General features: G+C 36.2%; 1 protein-coding gene across 1 annotated transcript in view; it reads left to right on the top strand.

Moving 5' to 3' along the window:
• The window catches only part of GRID2 (glutamate ionotropic receptor delta type subunit 2), a 709,039-nt gene that overhangs the window by 515,336 nt on the left and 172,616 nt on the right, over positions 1-21,087 (top strand). The gene's annotated exons all lie outside the window — the stretch shown is intronic.

Raw genomic sequence — 21,087 nt, 5'->3', positions numbered from 1 at the left:
CTCACTGAACCTTTTGAGTTCTTTTCAAATGATAAAGATGAGGTTGATGAAACTTTCAGTAACTTCATAATATTTATAGTTCTTTCATAGTGTTGAAAAATTGTTATGATCCAGCCTTAAAATCACAGTGCTTGGGTTTTTGCCCATTCGGAAGTTATGATATAATGCCTTAATCAAAGAGTAAGTTACAATAAAAATTAATAATAAATACTCTTGTTATGGTGTATTACTACTTAAAAATACACAGCAGAAGTAATAGAAAAAGAGTGATATGCATTGTCTCAAGTGCTTCACATATTCATCACAGTAATTAGAATGAATTTAACTTGATGTAACCTCTTTCTGAAAAAAATGTGTTTCAGGGAGGGAATATGTTTTAAGGAATACTGCAATATATGTCTGGGAGATGTGTCAGAAGATAATCTCAGGCTTACTTACAATCCTACTTCACTGAGTTTCTCAAAACCTGTGAAACTTATTATGGACATTTCTATTTGAAGTGCAGTGGTGGGAAAAAAATATGTTTCTTGTATAAACAGGAAAGAACAGGGTGGTATGCATTGTAAAAGAGTTTCTACTGAAATATGAACTCAAATTGAAGTTTATTTCAGTAGTACATGTGAAAAAATTTATGACAGCTTAAAAAAGCTCACTGAAATTTATTGCAAGTGATGGTACGATGATACTGAGGTGATGAAGTTGAACTAGCAAATTGCTGTAACTAGTAAAGTTAGCATATTTGTAGACAGCAGAAACATACATAAAGATAAAAGCGCATACAGGAAATGGTATCTCCCTTTAAAAAAAAAAAAAAAAAGAAAAGGAAAAGAAAAGGAAAAGAAAAGAAAAGAAAATCAAACTCCTTTTGCAGTGGAGTTGTCCAACAATTCCATCTAAGAGAGCGATGAGCCAAAGCAAAACCAGAGATACAGAACAAAATAAATAGTTCAGTTGGAATGGGCCTTCAAAGATAATCTAGTCCAACAGTCTGAGCACTTTGGGGCTAACCAAAAGTTAAAGCATGTTAACATCTCTTGAACGCAGATTAGGAGCCAAGACATGGCTAGAGCAAGAAATAATGGCTGTTACTGTGGCTGGGCGAGCATTGTTAAGGAGCCCCCACCTCTGAAGCAGAAATTCCGGTTATTCACTCTTTCATGAGTGATCCCAGTGTCATTGCAAATATTGCCACAGTTACCTGTTCTCTATTACTCCTACACCCGGCTCTCCTGTGATAATCATGCTACTCTTCAGATGTATGATCTTTAGCATGTACCTGCTTCATTTGTTGACTCTTTGTACTTCTTCCATCTCATCTTTGCTTTCTTATTGTGTTCCTTAGAGCTCAGGTTTAGTTACACATTCACTGCATTTTCTTGATCCATGCTGAAGCTAGCTGCTTCTGTGACTTATTCTAGTCATACACATAGTCTGAAATTCTGGATTTGTTCATTTTGTGGCACATTGTTTTGGTTTTATGTTTATTTTGAAAAATGCACTTTTACGATAATTATTGTATACGTATTATAACCCATAAAAATCTGATTTAAAGTATACATTTTAATGGAGTGTGTTAATAATGAGCATTAGTGCTTTACATTAACATTTTCATGAAATGTGCAGTTTGTATACACCTCTGCTTATTTTGTATCAAAACTTTATCATTTTTTAAAAAAATGTAATTATACTTTAAGGCCTCTGTTCTGGTGTTTTGCATCAGCTGAGTCTAGGATGTTTTAGTACACAAAGCATTAATATTCGGAATTAGTACTCTAGTACTCTTACATTTACTAACTACTGACAAAATCTGTCATTTCCCTGATAATAAGAAAGTCTAAGATTTTCTTAGTTCATTTTAATTTGTGCATTATATTACTTGAGATGGGTATTTGAAATATAAACATACTAAGTAAGAAAATAAATATTTTAGCTAGAATCTACTTAAATAACATATTCATGATTAAACCACGGTCATCACTCACTGGAACTGTAGTATTTAATGCAATTTTGTTAAAATATTTATTAAATTCTAAAGGGGAGTATCAGTCCTAGTTATGACACAGCAAGTAAACAATTTTATAAACTCTTTTTCTCATATCGCTCCTTTCTTCATTAAGAATTATCTTCATCTTCTTCCTTTTCATGTTTGACCTGCCATAACCACCTTGCCCGGCAAATCCCTATCCTCCTGGCCCATCCAAGTCTGCTGCTAGGGATATGGGTTTCTTGCTGCTTCATTCAGCTTTTTACTCAAATTACAAGTTCTGCTTCTGAAGGTAGAAATTTGATGAGCATGCTTTGTCTTTCAATGTACCGTACAGTGAGGTTGCAAGACCCACAGCAATTTTGCATTAGCAAAGAATGATGTCTGGGCATGTTTATGTTTTGCTGAGATGCTGTAGGTGATGGTGTCAAATGCATGAAAGGTTTCACAGTGGAAGAAAAACCTGCACAGGAAATGTTATGTCCAAGCATTGGGTTAGATTGATGCTCCAATTTGCTGTCATAGCAGTTTTGTTCACATAGTAGATTTTAGCTAGTGATGCTACTTGATAGATCTAATTCTACAGAATTTATTCCAGAACAATGCTGCAACTTAAAAAAAAAAATAAAAAAAATTAAGTGCCACATGAGTGGATGTTAATTTCAGCAAGTCAGTTGTATAAGAAGGAACAGATAAGGTCAACTTTCTGTCTTACAATGATAGTGATATAAGGGAATATTTTATCCAGAAGCCCAATCTACAGTGTTTTCATCGTTGGCTTACCTGGTTGCTTGCAGAAAGATTTTAAAGTACAGATTTCTGGTAAGTGTAGTCTAATGTCAACTGTGTTTCCCCTAAATTTTGTAATCCATTTGATTACAAATTATATTTTGAAATAAATTTGAAATACTAGAGTAATTCACAGCTAGTTTGGTCTGTAGTAAAGTTACAGTGAGTCTCTTGGTGCGCCTGACTGTGGATAGTTAAACTGATTTCTCTGTTTGGCCATGGGGCTTTTTGTACTTTGAATAGCGTGGAAGTTACTGTCTTCTCTTGCTACTAACTTTGTTGTTGAGGACCCGACACCCTGCTTGCTTTTAGCTTTTCTACTTACTATGTCTGCAGGAAAGCAAAGATGACAAGACCAACTAAGTGATGGATAACTTCCCACATGAGGATACAATCTTTGTCACTTTGTGACTGTAGGCCTCCAACAGATTGCATTAAACAGGGTTTGATGCACTGAATACAAATATTTTTAGCATCCTTATGTATTAAAGCAATTCTGTTCAGTCCAGAGGGAAGTGAATTGCACATCAAACTGGTTTCATGGCAAAGGTCTTCATGCTATTTTTTTTTTATTATTATTATTTTGGGGGAGAAGAGGATAAACATGACAGGAAACTTGATAAGAAATTCTGATATTCATTTTATAACACCATACCCCACATTTATTACAGATCATTTCCTCCAAATTTTTATGAATAACCAGCTTTTCAATCCCAGTTATTTATGCCTTCTAAGTTTTATTAGACTCTTTTCTAGCAGCTTTGCAACATCCAAATTGTCAGTCCATTAGTCATTAGAAGCTGTTTTCTAGTTTGTTGTGCCACTTTAGCATATTAAGGCAAATCATTTCTACTAGGGAAAATGAAAACATCAATAAAGAAAATCAGAATGTTCTGACACCTTGCTGAAGAAATGTATTTTCCTCATTATTTTATTTTTTATTTTGCTATTCTTTCCACTTGCCTTAAAAAGAGTGGAAACGTCCATATGAAAGTGTCTGGTCTAGTTAAACTCACTCTTAAAAAAAAAAAAAAAAAAAAAAAAAAAAAAAGAGACATCAAACCACTCTAAACTTTCAAAGAACATTGATAAAATGAAGCATATTTTCCTCTCTCCTTATTTTATTACTATTCTTTTACCATGTCTTTTCAAAAGTGGCATTTCAAGTACAGATGCATAATAATGTACCAAATTAGCCAGGCTGTATTATCAGTGTGCTCTCTCTCAAATCCTGTGGTATAAACGCCAACATCTTTCTGTAAAAGACAAAGTAAAAAGACAAAGTATTTTCCTATGGATTACCAATGTCCATTGAAATGTTAGGTGGTAAAACAGTAATCTTCACTTGGGTCTGAAAAAGATAAAGATGTGTTTGAATGAACAGCTTTTGCCAGATGTATGTTTCAAACCATGGGGACAGCAGTAGAGTAGACTCAAAATTGCAAGAAGCCATTGACTGGAAGATGTTACAGTCCGTCAGAGACCACAAATAACAGAGCTATGACAGATATTTTAAAGAAAGATTTTGATGGAGGACATTTTAAACTTTTCAACCTGGAAGTCCATGGATAACTTCAGGGAAAAAAAAGGGGGGGGGGGGGGGGGGAGGCATACTGACATAAATTTCATCCAATATAGAATAGCTGCTGTAATAAGATCATTAAGGTCTGTGAGCAGAAGCAGCTCTGTAACTTGCCATTTGGGGTTTTGAAAGAATTAAAATCCTGGAATAGAGCTTAGAGGTAAAGTCCCCATATTCTGGAGAGGTGACATAAAAATGAAAATAAAACTTTGTTGCTATGAACATGGCTGTAGAAGGCAAGCAACTCTTAATATTCTGCTTTGAAAAAAAATGGTATAAAGTACAATATATGTATATATATTTCATATAGATTCTTAGTTTTATTCTTTTCCCCCCTTTTTTTCTTTTCCATTTACTCAGGGATGAGAGGATGTAAGCTAAAAAAAAGAAAGAAAGAAAGAAAAAAAAACATCCACATGAATGCTCCATAGATTTTAAAAGCAAAAATCTGCAGAGATTATTTGCTATCATGTTTGCTGTAAAGGTATATGGCTCTTGTATGGGATCTTCTAATAATCAGAGATATTTCACTGCCCTCTCTTGGTGAGAGTTAAAACTGGTCTCTCCAGTTTCATAAACCTTAGCACAAGAGCAAAAAGGATTTTCATTTGATTCAAGTGTTATTTGCTAGGATATCATTGCAAGTGGGATATTGTGGATTAATAGGCATCCATAAACTTTTGATGGGTGTACTGTTTATTTCAGCTTGAAGTTTGTGAGTCAGTTCATTGCTTTGGTCTATGATGTGTGGACACATGCGTATAGGAATATCTATTTATTTGTGTGGTTTAATCTTATACAAACATCATGATAGTATGTCCTTTTCCATAAATGTGTACAAAAATTCAAGAAATATCTTAAGCAAAATCTTTGTGTTTCATGAGCAGTGAAAAAGCTAATGAAATTTTACTTGCTTGCTGGAATGATGACCTTGTCACTATTTTATTAAAACCTATCAATTTCAGACAGCTATTCCAAGTGCATATGTTAACGAGTAATCTCCCTCTACAATATGCAGAGGGAGGCACTGCTTTAGAAGGGAGTTCAAAGCTGTGAAAGGTATTTGGAGGTATTAGCTAGCTAAATGCACAGTTTAGTTCCAAAATCTATCAATATCCTACCTCCTCCAAATGCCTGAAATGACCAAGTTCTGCAAGCTCCCTGAGTAACCCCTGGAGCGAAGTTTCTGCCTAATATTTGGGAGCACTGAGAAGTCATACACGGAGCCTTAACCATGACTGATTTGCTAACCATACACTAGTAGGAAAAGTGTTGTGTAGCACACAACAAAAACATGAGCTTCAGATCCTGTGCCATGATTAAATCTGATTAGATTAAATCAAGGACTGTAGTTAAGCTTCAGTCAATTCTGTGTTTCACTTCAAAGTAATCAAGCAAATTCTTCAGTGATGGCATTATTGGTTCAGAAAGGCTGTGAACAATTTATAAATGCAATGGATTTTGTCTAAATAGTTTGCAACTCCCAGAGGGATCTTTTTTGATCAAGGCTGTGTTCTGCCTTCTGTTTCAGGAGGTTTGTGTTATGGCAATGTTTATGAAGGGGTGAATGGACAGAAATAAACCAACACATTTCATCTTTTGCTGGGATTTTTTTTTTTTTTTTTCTCAAGCCAAAGAAGTAAAAGAAAAGAAAAAAAAAAAAAAATGTTATGTTATATGTCCAGAGCTACTCAAGCTGTTTGGAGTCCAGAAACTGCCTTTTTTTTTTTTTTTTCTTTTTTTTCTTTTTTCTTTTTTTTTCTGAGAAATACTAAGCCACAACTTGCTTATATTGGTAGCGCAGCAAAATTATTAATATGTTTTTTCAGATCAATGGCTTGTTCCGTGGAAACACAGATTTGGCTTTTTCCTCTGTCACAAGCTGCTTGGTTTGAAAGGATGTAGATATGCAGTAGATATGTCAGCGTGAGAAAGTTTGAGTGAAGCCAAGAGTGCAGCAAATTCCAAAGGAAAGGCTGACTGGAAGGTGAAACCTGATGGAAAGGCAAGGAGAGCCTGCAGATGCTTGTAGGCAGTAAACATGCAAATCCTCTCCCTCCTCCCTCTAAAGTCACTACTGCCCTCCACATAAGTCTTTGTTACTATGCAGGATGTCTTCCAATAAAAGTTTGCTTTTCTCCTTTCTTGTCTTGCATTGAGTATAAAGCACCAAGACCTGACTTTTCACCTGAGGGTTAGCAGGAGCTCCGCAGATCACACAGCCCATTGTTTGCTGCTGTGCTTACGGTCTGTATCCTGTAGTGGTCCTCTCCGAGCCTCTAGTGGGGAGCAGGCGTTTCTGGCATGTGGCAATATCAGCAGGTCTGACTTGGTACCGAATGAAGGTCATGCTTTATAAGAATTCTCTCAGTTCCCCAGCAGTTGAGCCAATCAATCTGTAAGGAGCTTCTGCAAATGTCACCTTGCAAACCGACTACACACTTTGGCAGGAAATTAGAAGGAGCAAAAACAATTCAAGAACCAGGTTGAGAAATGGTTATTAATTTTTTTCTTGTGTGTCTTTGCTGAAAGGGGAAATAATCATATCTCTTTCAGCACAGCAGAAAGAGAGGAATCATGACACATTTTAAAAATTCAGTATATTTGATGCAGCAATCTTGGTACATGGTGTTGTGAAGTGCCTCAGGGCTGCCACGCAATTCCCTGCCTTCTTTCCTGTGTAGCTGTTATTTTAACTCAATCTTGTGGGATATGTCCCATCCCCTATTGCATTTTTTAAGGAGACAGATTTGTGACTAGCTGGTATTCTCTACTGACTATTTCTTTAGTAGTAGAAAGGCCAACATTTGAACTTGGAAATAAGAACCTGGCTGGCTGGTGCGCTTCAAGCATGGTGCAGAATGGCAAAGCTCTGCTCCTCTCTCGTTTTAATTTCTGATATGATTAGGTGATAAAACAGCAAGGACGTTTGCTTTCCTGTGCCCCTATTAATGTGGGAACAGAAAAGTTAGGAGGAAGAAAAGCAGTTCTGTGAGAAGTATGGGAGGGGAAGGAGTATGGCAGCTTCCTGTGCCAGCTTTCTGTTTCTTTTGTTTTGTTTTTTTTTGCTATCCAAATGTTCCAAGCACACCTGGTCAGTGGGTCAGTGTGAAATGCCGAAATCAGGATGTGGGTAACTCCTCTGCTCCCTGCTACAGTTTGGCACAGTTAAAAGATCACCATCCTGCTTTTACTAGTGACTTCCCAATAAGCTGGAAAACTAATCTGAAAGAAACATTTATTTTTAGTCTTTCATGGCCACTGCCCTCAGACTTCTCTTTGTAATTCAACAAATGAAAAGAATTCTCAGTGCAGTTCCTGATTGTAATTTTAAGACTATAATATTTTTGTCATGTGTGTATTTTATTTATGTAGGAATAATTACAGTGTCTTTAAATTGCACCTCTTTTAAGGCACAGAGCACTAGGAGGACCTGGAGAGATGAGAGTTTTTTGGCAAACACTGCTTCATTTTATGATCATCCAAGTGCTCATCACTATGTATGCATGCATGTATGGGTGCAGGCATACACAAACAGGTGGCCTACGGTTTGCCTATAAAGGGATAGGCTGTAGAGCTGTCTGTGTGAAAACAGATTGCCCAGAGTCAAATAAAGGATGCTCAGAAATCCCAGATGCCCCAAAGGTGAGGTGGAATTTTGCCTCCAGTTCCTTCTATCTTTCTAAAGCCTTGAGGCTCTTTCCGACCGTACATCATATATCATTTGGGAATCTCTAATTCAGAGGGTGCCTAAGTTGCTGGGAGGGATTGCTTGCTGCAGCTCTGCAAAAGGCTCACAGGCTGATTGCGGGCAGCAGTGTGTATTATTGGGCTCTCTTTTTGTTTCTATTCCTATTCTTTCTGTTGAGCCCTCTTCAAATGGAAGGTCACCCCATCTCCTCTCTTCCCAAGTTCTGGTGGTAAATTAGAGGACTAGGTATTCAGAGCTTTGCCATCGCTTTATAGCAATAACGAATAGATTATGCCTGAGACAGTCACAGGAAACTGTGCCTGGGGGTTAACTTCTCTGATTAATAACTTCACAGGGAACCATTTCCCTTCTTGGTTTCTCTTTTCTTCTTAACCTCCAGCACTTTTGTCCTTCCTTTCTTGACTCAATACTTCTGTGTCATCAGTTTTTTCCTTCTTTTTGTCCCTCCCTAACGTGCTGATAGATAGACATGCTCAAGGAAGTTATCAAAGAGCATTTTTCTCTTGTTCTTCTGGATGAGTCGCTTACCTGACTTCTATCATTGTAATGTAAGTGTGTAATGAGCCAAGTGACTTGGATGGGGAATTAGAAGAGGGTCACTTGCCATTTATTTTTGGTTATGGGCTTAGATGGAGCAGTCCATTAGAGCTCCCGTTGGTCCTGAAAACAGATTTATGAGAAGGAGATTGTTTTATCTTACGTTCTTATCTTATGTTGTGCTGTGGTCTCTGGTCACAATTGGATATCACTTGTGGTCATTTCCATTCTGTTTCAGATTTATGTTTTCAGCCGCATGGTGTTCATTAACGTTTACTCTTCCAATTTTGTCCCTGATGTTTGAGCATTAGTAAATTTGTTAGACTGAGAGCTGTTTATCTGTGGAATATTGGATTGATTTTTCTGTTGGCTTTAGTTATTCTTTGTGCTAGATCATCCTTGCTGTAAGCTGGTTTTAGTTTCCTTTAGCCTTGATAGAATTCTTCTTCACAAATGAATATATTTTTGCTGGAATATTTCATTTCATTTTTTTTTTCTTCCAATAAGACTATCTGCAGAAAATTCACAAAAGCTTCTTGAGAACCTTAAGATACACTAAACTCCTTTTGTGTGTAAATTTTCATATATGTATGACTCATCAGGCTACTTTAAAAATGGCGTGGCAGAAAATGTACTAAATAAACTAAAAAAAAATAATTCAACATACTCTAAGTTCACACTTTTTTCTTGTGGCAGGACATTAGTATAATTAATAAATCAGTAATAATTAAAAATATCAAGATGTTTTATGAAATGAAACAATCATATTCTGGGTAAAAGTGATTTTAGCTGTGTTTTGTGTGTGTAATGTAAATAAATACATATATGTTAATTTTATTTACATAATTGTTCCTTGGAGAGGGAAATATAATCCCACACTGAAAATATACTTGATGAAAAACACTAGAAGCATGGTTTGGGTTTTTTATTTTTTTTTTTTTTTTTTTTTTTTTTTTTTTTTGTTGTTATTTTTTTTTTTTTTTTTTTTGGCCTAGTATAGTGTTGGAATCTAAATTTCCAAAGGCAATGGGAGCTAAGAGTTTTCAGCCTCTCAGGATGAAAGAAAAATTTAAATGTCCAATTAAAGATTTGAGCTCCTAACTTTAGGTCCACAAGTGGTCACACTTAAGGCATTTTTACATTAGAGGCATTTAATCTATTTAACAAAAGGTTCAGAACTGTATGGTCAATAAAGCTCCAAGGATGATTTATCCAAGAGAATTTTAAATAATATATATTCATTTATCATTTCTTGGTTAGTTTCCTGAATATTTTTCACCATAGAAATAAGTACCTGCTTAAAGACAAATGTGCTTTCTGTGTCCTGTGAATTTGAGCATCTAACTCACTATCACCAAGTATCTACAGCTGCCTCACCCCTTGCTTTCTAACCTCCTTGAACCAGAGAGGTAACGAACCTAAGTGTGACTGAATCCACTTCCTAGTCCTAGAGTGGGTCAATGGTTTATGTTTAAAGGATTATATGCATTATACCTATCCTCTATGCTACTTTAAAATTATAAAGCGTGATCACAAAACAGCATTACAGTGCATTAGGGTGCTGTTACTTTCCCAGCCCACTAACCAGCTATCTGTAGTGATAAGGGTCCTCTCTTATCACTTAGGCAGAAGTAACCTTGGGAGGCATCACTGCCCAAGGGGAGGTCCTGGTGTGCAGCCTGCTGTCATGTCAGAATTGCTCAAAGGGCTCTTGGGCTGCTCACTGTTTATGGGGTAAGGTGGTTGACTTATGGTCATATTTGCCTACAGATGATAATTTCTTCCAAATTTGACTTGAATCAGATGTGTGGGTGTGTGTGGGGGGGGGTGCATTGCTCAAATTAGTCTTTGGCTTTGGTCTTTGGTCTCCCTCAAATTCAGGATGCAGCCATCACAAAATGGACAAATCTCCCACGACTGCCACTGGTTGTTATCTGCTTAGGCCAGATGCTGTGAATAAGCCAGGTCTGTGAGGAAGCACACCATCACAGGTGTGCAGAAATTGTGCTCAGTACATTTGTGGGAAACTCTCTGCTCATTTCAGTTGCTTTGGGGATCGTGCCTCTCGTCATATGTTTCTTCATGACGTAAGGGCCTGGGCACAAGCAGTTCATTTGAACCATCCATGTTGGGTGTGTCTGAAGTGATCTTAGACGTGCTCCTCCTGACTTTAATTCCCAGCACACTTATTCAAGCTGTGGGACAAAAGAATGGGGTCAGTCAGTTACTGTGACCATCTCTTGCAAAGGCAGATGAAAGCTCTCTCATATCTTTATTCACTTTGTCTGCAGGAGCAGAGCTTGCTGCCAATAGTGTGCCTATATATAATTACCAGCATTTAAAATGCCAGTAAAATACCTTTAAAAATCAATGTTCTGAGGCAGAAAGGTGGTTATCAGGGTAGCAGTAGGCTTTTTTTTCCTTCAATTTTAATTTCTGCATGTTCAATTGCATTCGAGTTTACAGAGAACAGGGAATGGAGGGAATTAGTTCAATCTATTTTTAAAATTTACATTTAACTCAAGGTCCTGAATTAATGTGGACTGCAAACTGTGTTTTAGAAGTTCACTGACCTTTTAAGCATAAGGGTATTTTCCTTTGCAACTATGCACTGAATCTAGCTTCTCTCTTCTCCCAATCCCATTTTGTTTCAAAAACAGAAGGGTTAGGACCATAAGTTACAGAGAGATTTAGTGAGACTGCAGAAGATTTTTCATAGAAAGAAGTATAACTCTAGACACTGTGTTGAGAAATAAATGAGTAAATGTTGTAAAAATGACTGTCCACCTACTGTTCTTTACTGAACAGAGCCTACACAATTACAGCTGAGCACCTGAAAATAACATTTGGGGGTTTGGGAGATGTATACGTGCCTTCATTTTGTAACTTCTGTCTTTAAAAAAAAAAGTTGCTGCAGGACTTCATGATTATGCAAGTGGGTTTTTGAAGTTGCTGAGCTGATATGGGGAAAACTTCACAACTTCTGTTCAAATTAGACATCATCTGCAGCTTGTGAGGCTGATGTTTGCTAGCGGCTTCCCACAATGGTGCTACTATGCTCTAACGATGAGTAATTGTGCCATTACAAGGCAAAATCCAGAATATCTTCCTGAATGTCACAACCTATTTAACAGGGAAAATCATTCAAATGGTCATAATTATCAGAAGACGTTTTCACTCCTGTGGATGCTGGGAGCAGAGAACCTGTATGCTCGCTGCCGGCCTGGCTGTGTCTTTTGGAGCAGCAGCCTGATTGCACTTCCATTCTCGAGGGCCATTGTCAGGCTGTCTGTATTGATTTGCACTAAGGATGCATTGTGCGTACCAGAGATTCCCTGCAGGATTCATGAACATATCATAGCTTCTAATCAATCCTATTCTTGTCCTGTCTGCAATTTCTGTGCAGCTTAACACCTCGATAGACACTGTTATGTGTGGGGCTTTTTTCCTTCCTTTCTTACTATTTTTAAGGAACTGATCTGATCACCTGAACTATCTGGCCTAATAATTACCTGTTGCCCGTTAAGTTTGTTGTGACATACAATGAAACCTTGGATAAATGGCAAAGAAAGGCACATATATGATTACACCATTTAAGAGTTTTAAACATGGGGGCAGACACCTGCTGTATATAAAGAGAAAACGAGTATTTGTAGAGCTACAACGTGGTGTTCGTACCCATGTGGTAGTATTAGAGGCAAGGAGGTGTTGAATAGTGAGTGCAACCAATATTGTTATCATCAGGCTGAGGAAGTTAATAGTCCAGACCAAAGGGGAGACATTTCCTTTCTGAACTTTGACTCAAAAAGGGGGGAGCTAGGTACCATAGATTTTCTGCTTCCCAGAATTTACAGGATGAACATTCATGAACCACACATCTGTATCGTGGCTTCTTCATTGGCAGCTGAAACCAGTTTTTGTAAATATATGGATATAGATAGGGTTTAATGAGAACTTTGGCACTTCATATTCCTTTGTTGTGTTTGTAGTTTATTTACCATGTGAATACACTTCAATGTGTTTTTATTATGACTGAAGAAAGAAGTAGCCAGCGTTTTAGGGTGTAATACATCTTTCCTAAGTCCTAATACTGCATCTTTTTCACATTTCTTTTTTTTTTTTTTTTTTTTTTTTTTTTTTTGCTTCATTTCCCTGTCTGCTAGGCTGTCACTAAACGCAGAAGGGTGAAGTACTTTTAAGTGCATGAATGGTATAAACATTACCACGGGGGCTCTGATGTGTAATTAAAAAGACACCAGGAAATGGGTTGCCAAATAGCTGGGTAAAGGCAGGAGTTTGAACTGGAGCATGGCATTGATCGTTCTCCACAAGGTTTGCTATTTCTTCAGACAGGAGACCCCTCAAGCCCCTTACAATTCTGAATGTACAGAATTGGAGTGAACCTTTATCAGAGTAAGTTTAAGGTGCTTTTCTGTCTTGTCTCTTCTTGAAAAGAGACCTACCCCTAAACATTGGCGATTGTGTATATGTTGAATTAGAGTAACCTCTGGTTTGGAGATTACAAAAACAATCTAAAATGACAAATTCTGCAAATTTTACACAGCACAATGTGCTGTATAAGATATTTTTAGTTTCATTTTCAGCATACCCAGTACTTGGATGTGTTTCTTCACTAAAATTTAAAGCTGCTGCCTGCAAATTTATTGCCTTGGACATCTGCCTTAGAAGTCAGACAGCTATACTACGGAAACTGCAAAGCAGATTTAATGTGCTGTATAATGTGGTGCTGATTTCAGGTTTGAAAGTTTCATTTATCTTTTGTAAACTAAGGCAAATTATATAAATCTAAAATTTTGTTAATTTCTGAGTTTTCTGTTCATTACCATGTTCATGCTGACATAGTAGTTTAGTTTTTCAAAAGAAAACACTATCAAGTTAGTTTCCTTTTTGTTTTCTAGGATGGAGATTTTATCCAGTTCTATAATTATATTTACACTGTAGACTTATAGGCAAATATAAAGTTGTTCTGAACTGAAAAATATCCATGTGTTACATTAATGCAGTTAAACCCGAACTTAGTAACTTGATTCTCCGTAAAAAGTCTTGGAAAAGGCCAAATACAGGCAGTTTTATTTCATTTTATTTTTTCTCTCCGAGCATAAGCTAAGCAGCTGCCTTACATCATCCAGTGTAATATGGATCAGGTTTGTACTTTACTCATTGAGAGGGTTGCCAAAAACAAATAGAAACACTGAAAATGAAAAGCTCTGTATTCCCATACGACGACTCTTAAAATAAAATTAAAAAGCAAAATTCTGTAACTTCACTGGGAGTAATACATATAATGAAAATGCTCAAGTGGCTTTCTAGTAGATGCAAATAACTGGAGACGTTGTTTAGAAAATTCATATAGTGAATAATGATAGGTCTACAAGTGAACCATGAATATAGATTTTAATATGATTACTTATATCATTTGGTTCTCGGTGCAGTCGTAATAATGACTGGAGCTTACAGATTAATTCTGGTTTTCATATCTCACTCTTCATCTTTGTGTTGCTGTTTGGAATTAAATACATCATATCCAGAAAGATGCATATGTATCTTAAATAAAAAAATCTGTGCAATTTCATGTAAGTTTTTCTGCATTGTACTTAACTTACAGAAATTGTCCACTGTGCATTTTTTTGCAATTAAAAGCCCGAACTCATGTCATGTGATGTACGCACATCTCACGTGTGCATGGCACTTCTTCCTCTGATTCTAAAAAAAAACTTCTTAGTGAAATTCTTATCTACCTGTTCAAATCCAAAAATGAGATTTTGTTCTCAGTGCAGTCAGCAGAATTCCCGTAGAAGGTTGTTTTCCACATTGTGTTTTTCAAAACTAGTGATTTCCATCTTTTTTTAGAGCTTAAATATCTAGTTCATGTATGAATATGTCATACAGCACAGATCCCAGGAGATTAGTAGAGACCAGATATTAGTAATTTCCTGCTAATATGAAACTCTTCCTTTATCATTTCTGTCTTTGAACAGTATGTATCTAGGGAAAGCCTTTCCCTCATATGCTGTGACAACTTCTGTTACTTGTGCCTTTAATCTTAAAAAAGGTGTGTTGTTTCCCCACATAATTCTGTATTTAGCAGTGCTGTTGCTAATTCTGTTTAACTTCTCCCAGTTTCCTGGATGTTTCTATCTATGAACAGTGCAACTTTCTTTTTTTTTTCCTCAACTCTTGAAAGGAAAGAGGGAAACCTTAACTGTAAATCTTCAGCACTGAATAATAAGTCTCTCCCAGATGAAGTCATCGTCTCAATCACATATTTTTGGAATTGCTCCTCAAGACTCCTACTGGATTTCAATTTTTCTTTTGGTAAATCCAAAAGTTTTTCTGGAATGTGAGATTTGCCTAACTGCCATATAACATTTTTATATGTGCATAAGTGTCCTTCATCTCCTATTTTTTTTGTTAAATGGGGTACCATTTACCATGAAATAAAAGTAATATAAATAAGAAGTAATGTGTATTCCAGTTGTGCCAAGGCTCTGAATTCATGCAGTATTAATGAAGGTTTTGATTAATACTTCCACATAAAACTAAAGGAGACAGAATAAAGCCTTTTCTATTAGCATCCCCACCCTTGTCTCTGCATTTTAATGAAAGCTTTGTTAATATTTAAAACACATTTAAAGCCTCGAGTACATAGGAAAGCTATGTATTGAAAAAAGATATGGACATTTTATTAAACAGAGCTATTTGAACAAAAGGATAAATGTCAGGCTAATAATGCCAATGACAAATTCTGCAACTTGCAACATAATTGAAGATTTTAAAAAGTATTTTGCACTTTCATCCTACACCAAAAGGAAAAAAGTGTCACTGGGCAAATACTATGCTTATATTTAGATGCTTCCAGCAAATCACTGCTGACTTATTCACAAACACTTAATTTAAATAGTATATCTTTTGTTAAATATTGTAATACAGCACTTGTAGGCTCCTGAAGTGCCACTGCACTACAATGAATCAAGTAATGTGTTCCTGCTAACTGAATGAAGTATTTTAATAAGCAAGCCTGATTCATTTAGACATTTCCATTCATCAGACGAGAATATTATGCTGTATGAGAAGGAACAATGCTGAATATGCTTTTGATCACAATTTTTCTAACAGATTAACTCAGTTCTTAGGTGAAAAATAATAATGCCTTCAGCCCTGATGCTTAGTGGGAAAAATCCTTGGAAACCAGTGGGGTAGAAAAAGGAAAATATTTTGCTTACTGTTCAGTGCATCCAGTCACAGTATGCTCTAAACTACTTGGACTTGTGTTTAAAGAAACGTGTCTACATTAAACAGCCAGAAGCCAACCCCTTCATTCAGTAAGGTCACACGGAGCTGTAAAGTAGAGTGCATCATGTTGTGTTCTGATTTTGAATTGCAGTCTGCTTAGTGCACTCATTTAATACCTTCAGATGAGCCAAAGCTCTTCTCTAAAGTGCATCTAGTACAAAGAACTTTCCCTTATAAAAAATGATGAAGTTAGATGGCCTTACAAGGTCCCTTTCATTTTCTTCTTCAACTATTTCTTCTTTACCTCCCTCAGTGCTTAGGTAGGGAATAATCTTTCTATCTCTTTCTTTTTCTTCTGGTTACTGACAACCTGGCCTCTTCCTTTTCCCTATTTCCTGGATGTGAGTTCCGACTATTTGACATGGGTAGAAGAAAGGTAGGAGAAATTTGTCTCTGTGGATACCATAGTCCCAAGTTCACTTGATCTATGCACTGTGTCTTGCTTGTTCCATGCTTATTATAGATAAAATAATAATAAATAATATATATATTTAAAAAAAAAAAAAAACTACAAATCTGTGGACACTGCTAGAGATTTCTGATTTTTTTCTTACAGGTCAAAAACTGTATGTTTTGTCCTCTGGATGTAAAATGACAGAATTGTTTTACCCAGTGAAGATTGATCTAACAAGGCATTGGTTTCAGTTGATATTGGCTTTCTGTAGAACTTCTAAAATATATTTAAAAAAAGAAAAAATCAGGCCTATGTTATGGAAATTTGAATACCTGGAACTGCAAGCACTCTAAATCTGTGGTCATGTTTTTCTAAGCACAGGTCTTTGGCTTCTCACATTCGTCAAATGTGTATTAATATATGCTTACGTGTGTATGGATGGGCACTTACGTTCATGTAAATTTTCACTGAAACAGATTTGAGACACTGTGTTGTGGTTTGTTTGTTTTCTTTTGGCCCTTAATTCTTAATGTTAACACTGAGCTGTAGCATAGCACATCAGAAATGCTATAGTATTTGAAGAAGTAGGTGTGTAACACTACTCCTTTTCACATATCCTCATTCTTTTGTTTATCTTCAGTGGTTTCGTTTCAGTGGTTGAAATCCATGAAAGTACTCATATAAGTAATAATTACAATATTTAGCTACAGGCATTTACCACCATATTTCTGAATGGGTAAAGTCAAATGCTTTAAATCACAATCCTAGAAACTTTTTTTTGATGGAAATTGGAATATAGTTATCAGCTATACTCCCTTAGCTTTTTCAAAGGTCTTAATTGTTTGTAATTGTTTTTAATATGTTATGAAAATTGACATTCCCCAGGGCCTAATTTCTTAATATATGGTTTAATCTTATGTTATTCTCCCCTGTTCTTTACTCACCCCCCCCTCAATGCTCTTCTCTGGTGTGTCTGGCTGCGTGCACAAACACACCTTTGTGATCAGTTTTGTTTCACCGAGTAATCATTGTCCTACCACTAATAATAACAGCTCCTGAACATTGATAATCATTTGTTAACTGTGGGGGAAGATAATACAGTGCAATTGTTTTTACTAGTAAAATATTCAGAAGATAATCTACATAATGGGATGGTATAGATGGTTTGTGTACCAGAAAACTATAGCAAGGAGAGGGGGTACCAGCTAGGCAGAAAATACTCTCAAGCTCCACCAGGTGCATGCTCTGCTCCCCAGAAAAAGAAAGGTTTCTGACAGCAGTGCCTAGAAGAGTCTAAGGAAGAGGGTGAAGAATGCTGCAGGTGCCACTCTAGCTTTGTCCACAAATCTTGAACTGACGTCCAAAAATACGTAAAGTGTTAGCTGAAAAGAAACCAAGGTGCTTGGCAGCCACTCCAGAATAAGATTAAGCAAGATCCTTCGTGGCAAGAGAAGGGTGGTAACCTCAACATGGGGAGGGAAGAAACATGTCAAACCTAGATTTATAATGCCGCAGCCAAGGTTACTGCCTGCTAACTCTTTGGGCTGGGTTGTTGTGGGAAGCAGAGGGCTAGCCCCAACTTTTTGCAACATTTTTGATGGTTGTTTTCAGCCTCTGGCATGGTGGAGTGGGGCAACCTGCCCTGCTTGTTATAGCACTATGACTTCATCCTTGGCTAGTGGTCCTAGGGTATCCTGATGCTGTGCACTTAAATTCAACATTGTCTTGATATCAAACTGCTACCTACATTTCCTTTTAAAGTTTTTGTTTGTGTGTTTATTTTACTGTACATCTGACTCTTGTGTCATCCTCCTTTTATGTTATCTTTCTCCATCTCAGCTGTGGTCTGATTTACTTTGTGTTTCATTCTGAGTCATCTTTTTCTGTATAAGGAACTATGTGTGCTTCATGGCATATATGGCTAGTAATGAAATCATGGTGTTTCCTTCTCCATTGAAGTCAAAAGTGGTAGTTTTATAATCCTCTTTTTGGGTTGCTGTTAAATATCTTACATTGCCTGTTTACTGTGAAAGCACTTTTATTTGTCTGAGTGTAGATGAAGAATTGTATATATTTTCCTTAAATAGTTCTGGGTGAAAGCAGTTTGTTGTGAGACAGAACTGCAGTCCTGTAAACGTGTCTTAGGTTCATTGCTACTATAAATGTAAAATCTGTCTTTTTACAGTACTTAGAGTATTTTCTGTCTGAGACTCCACAAACATTTACACCGATTAAATAAGACAGACTAAATCCAAGAATTACACAAACATTTTCTTTATGCATTGGGATTTTATGTTAGAGATGGATGGCCAAAGACATTGGCACTGTGAGAGTTTCTTTCAGCCTGTGGGTAAAACCTAGTTCTGTTCCTGGTGCAAAAAATATAACCTTTTTGATAACCTCTCGCAGCCTGTGCAGAAGAGGCTGATGTTGTCCACCCATTAAAAATAAAAAACATATATACATTTTTTACATCTGGTTGGTAATCTGAAGCAATTAGTGTTCAAAAGTAAGATGCAAACATCAGTAGAAAAGTAACTCAATACAGTAAAAAAAAAAAAAAAAAAAAAAAGTATGCATATGAAAATTTAGTGCTGAGAATCTAGTACTTTTAACTCTCTCCAAACAACAGTATATGAAGACGCAACTTTCCATTTCCTTTGCATTTTCTTCATGTATCTCCCACCCAAGCCCAAAGCTGACTCCTTGTATTCAGACTGGGAGAACTGCATGCCCCTTGACTTAATCCAAGTTACCTATCAGCACTGTTTTACTGTTATAGGCCTGTTTGATTAGATCATTAACTTGGAAATGCCAGGATTTCTGGTTCTGGCTAAAATTATGGTGATTTGTTTGTTTGTGTGGTGTGTTTTTTTTTTCAAGGACAGGGCAATTAAAAAAAAAATGGAGAAAAGTTGGGAGAAGAAGGTAAGGTCAGTGCTCACTTATGAAAAAGATAAATCAGTAGAATGAACAGAAAACTGAACTTCCACTTACCATCATCCAGGTAAACACACTTTGAGAAGGGAAAGAAAAGGGGATTGTTGGTGCTGACACCCAGTCATATATACAGTAGATTTTATCTACTTCGGGATCTTTTCAGAAATCAAATAAAAGATAGAGCTAACTAAATTTCACCATCCACAATCAAATTGGGCAACATTTAACCTAACATTACTTTTTGAGGGAAAAAAAAAAAAAAAGAGAGATGTCTCTATAAAATTAATAATTCTGAGACCCTGTTAGCTACCATACCGATCAATTGAAAATAAATGTCAGTGACTTTCCTCTGAAGGTATCTAGCAGGAGTAGGTACCTCAACAGTGTCAATTAAATTGTCTCCCTTCCTATTTCTGTTATTTTCATCTGTGTGTGTCATGATTTTGTGCTCTGCTTCCTTATGTGATGATCATAAAACTGGGGTGGTGAAATGTGTGATGTAACCAAGGAACCAAGGAATTTTTTCCTACGTTTTTTTTCTTCCCTCTAAGTAATTTGCACTTAACAGAGAATGAGTTAACTGAATTATATGATAACCTGGGCAGGGTAGGCAAGGTATGTAATTTTACTTTTTTCATTCACTAGAAAATTTAGTAGTATAGAGTTTTCCTAAAGTATATGTTGGCGAGTAAATATTTTTATAAAAGTTTACTTATTTGTTTATTAGAAGAAGAATCAGACTTTTCATTTTTATTGTTCAGTCACTTGATACTGAAACTTGAGTATCAAGGTATTGTATGCATTGCAGAAGCATCAAGGGCCCCTTTATCTAAGTTCTGTGAAACTTGTCTTGGAAAATGGAAATGTTGCATTAGGTATTTTTTGTCTCTTTTTGCTGGTTATTCAAAACAAATAAAAAACTGTCTTGGCTCATAAAAATACCCTGGGATGATAGCAGGAATAATAAGTGATACAGAGATTTGACAGCTTGCAATTTATGTGTGACTGCAAAATATATGTTATGTGGCCACATGGCCTGAAGTCTACATGAAAGAACATGAATTTGTTTATTTCTTCATGAATGTTGCCTACTATGGCAGCACTGTAATAAGTTTTGAAAGAAATAAAAATTCACTTAATGAGCAATAAAATAATATGAAAAAAAAAAAAAAAAGAAAAACATTTTTGATGATTTCCAGAATTGTGTCTTTATATCCTTACAATGTGTTAGCACAGCCACGGCTCATTGAAAGTTCTAGCTCCATCCTCTTTGATATTTCTGTTCCTTTGTTGTTGTTGTTGTTTAAATGCTCTTAACATTTTCCCAAATGAAGAGAATGTGGCTTAAAAATCCCTGTTTGAAATTCTGCAACCCTGTGGCTCCATATGTAAAAGGAGTCCCCTGGAGAGATGTGCAGCAACCTGGAGAAACTAAGTATTATTAACGGAGGGGAGGACAAAAATGGGAGAGAAGGTTAAACAGGGAAAGAGGTTTTCCCTGGACAACTCAACCTGTTCCATTTAAAAGAAACCAAGCTTTTATTTATTTATTTTTTAAACTGCCTTTGAGCTTTTAAGTTTGATTTAACATTGTTTCAGTGAGGCAGACGTTATTTTGGATTATATACTTAATGTTTTATAGTTTTTGAAGGCACAAGGCTATCTATGGAGATTATACATTTCAAGTATAGATGTTAGGAAGGAAATGTGTACAGGGTCAAATTCAGGCAAAGATTTTAGTCCAGGCTTAATTTCATCCTTATTAAAAATAATAATAGAGCAAGAAAGGATGTAGTTATTTAAAATAAGTTCAAGTTGCAGCAGGACTAAGCAGG

Source organism: Aythya fuligula, chromosome 4, assembly GCF_009819795.1.
Source record: "Aythya fuligula isolate bAytFul2 chromosome 4, bAytFul2.pri, whole genome shotgun sequence".
Lineage (NCBI taxonomy): Eukaryota > Metazoa > Chordata > Aves > Anseriformes > Anatidae > Aythya > Aythya fuligula.
This window is presented reverse-complemented; position numbering and strand designations above follow the sequence as displayed.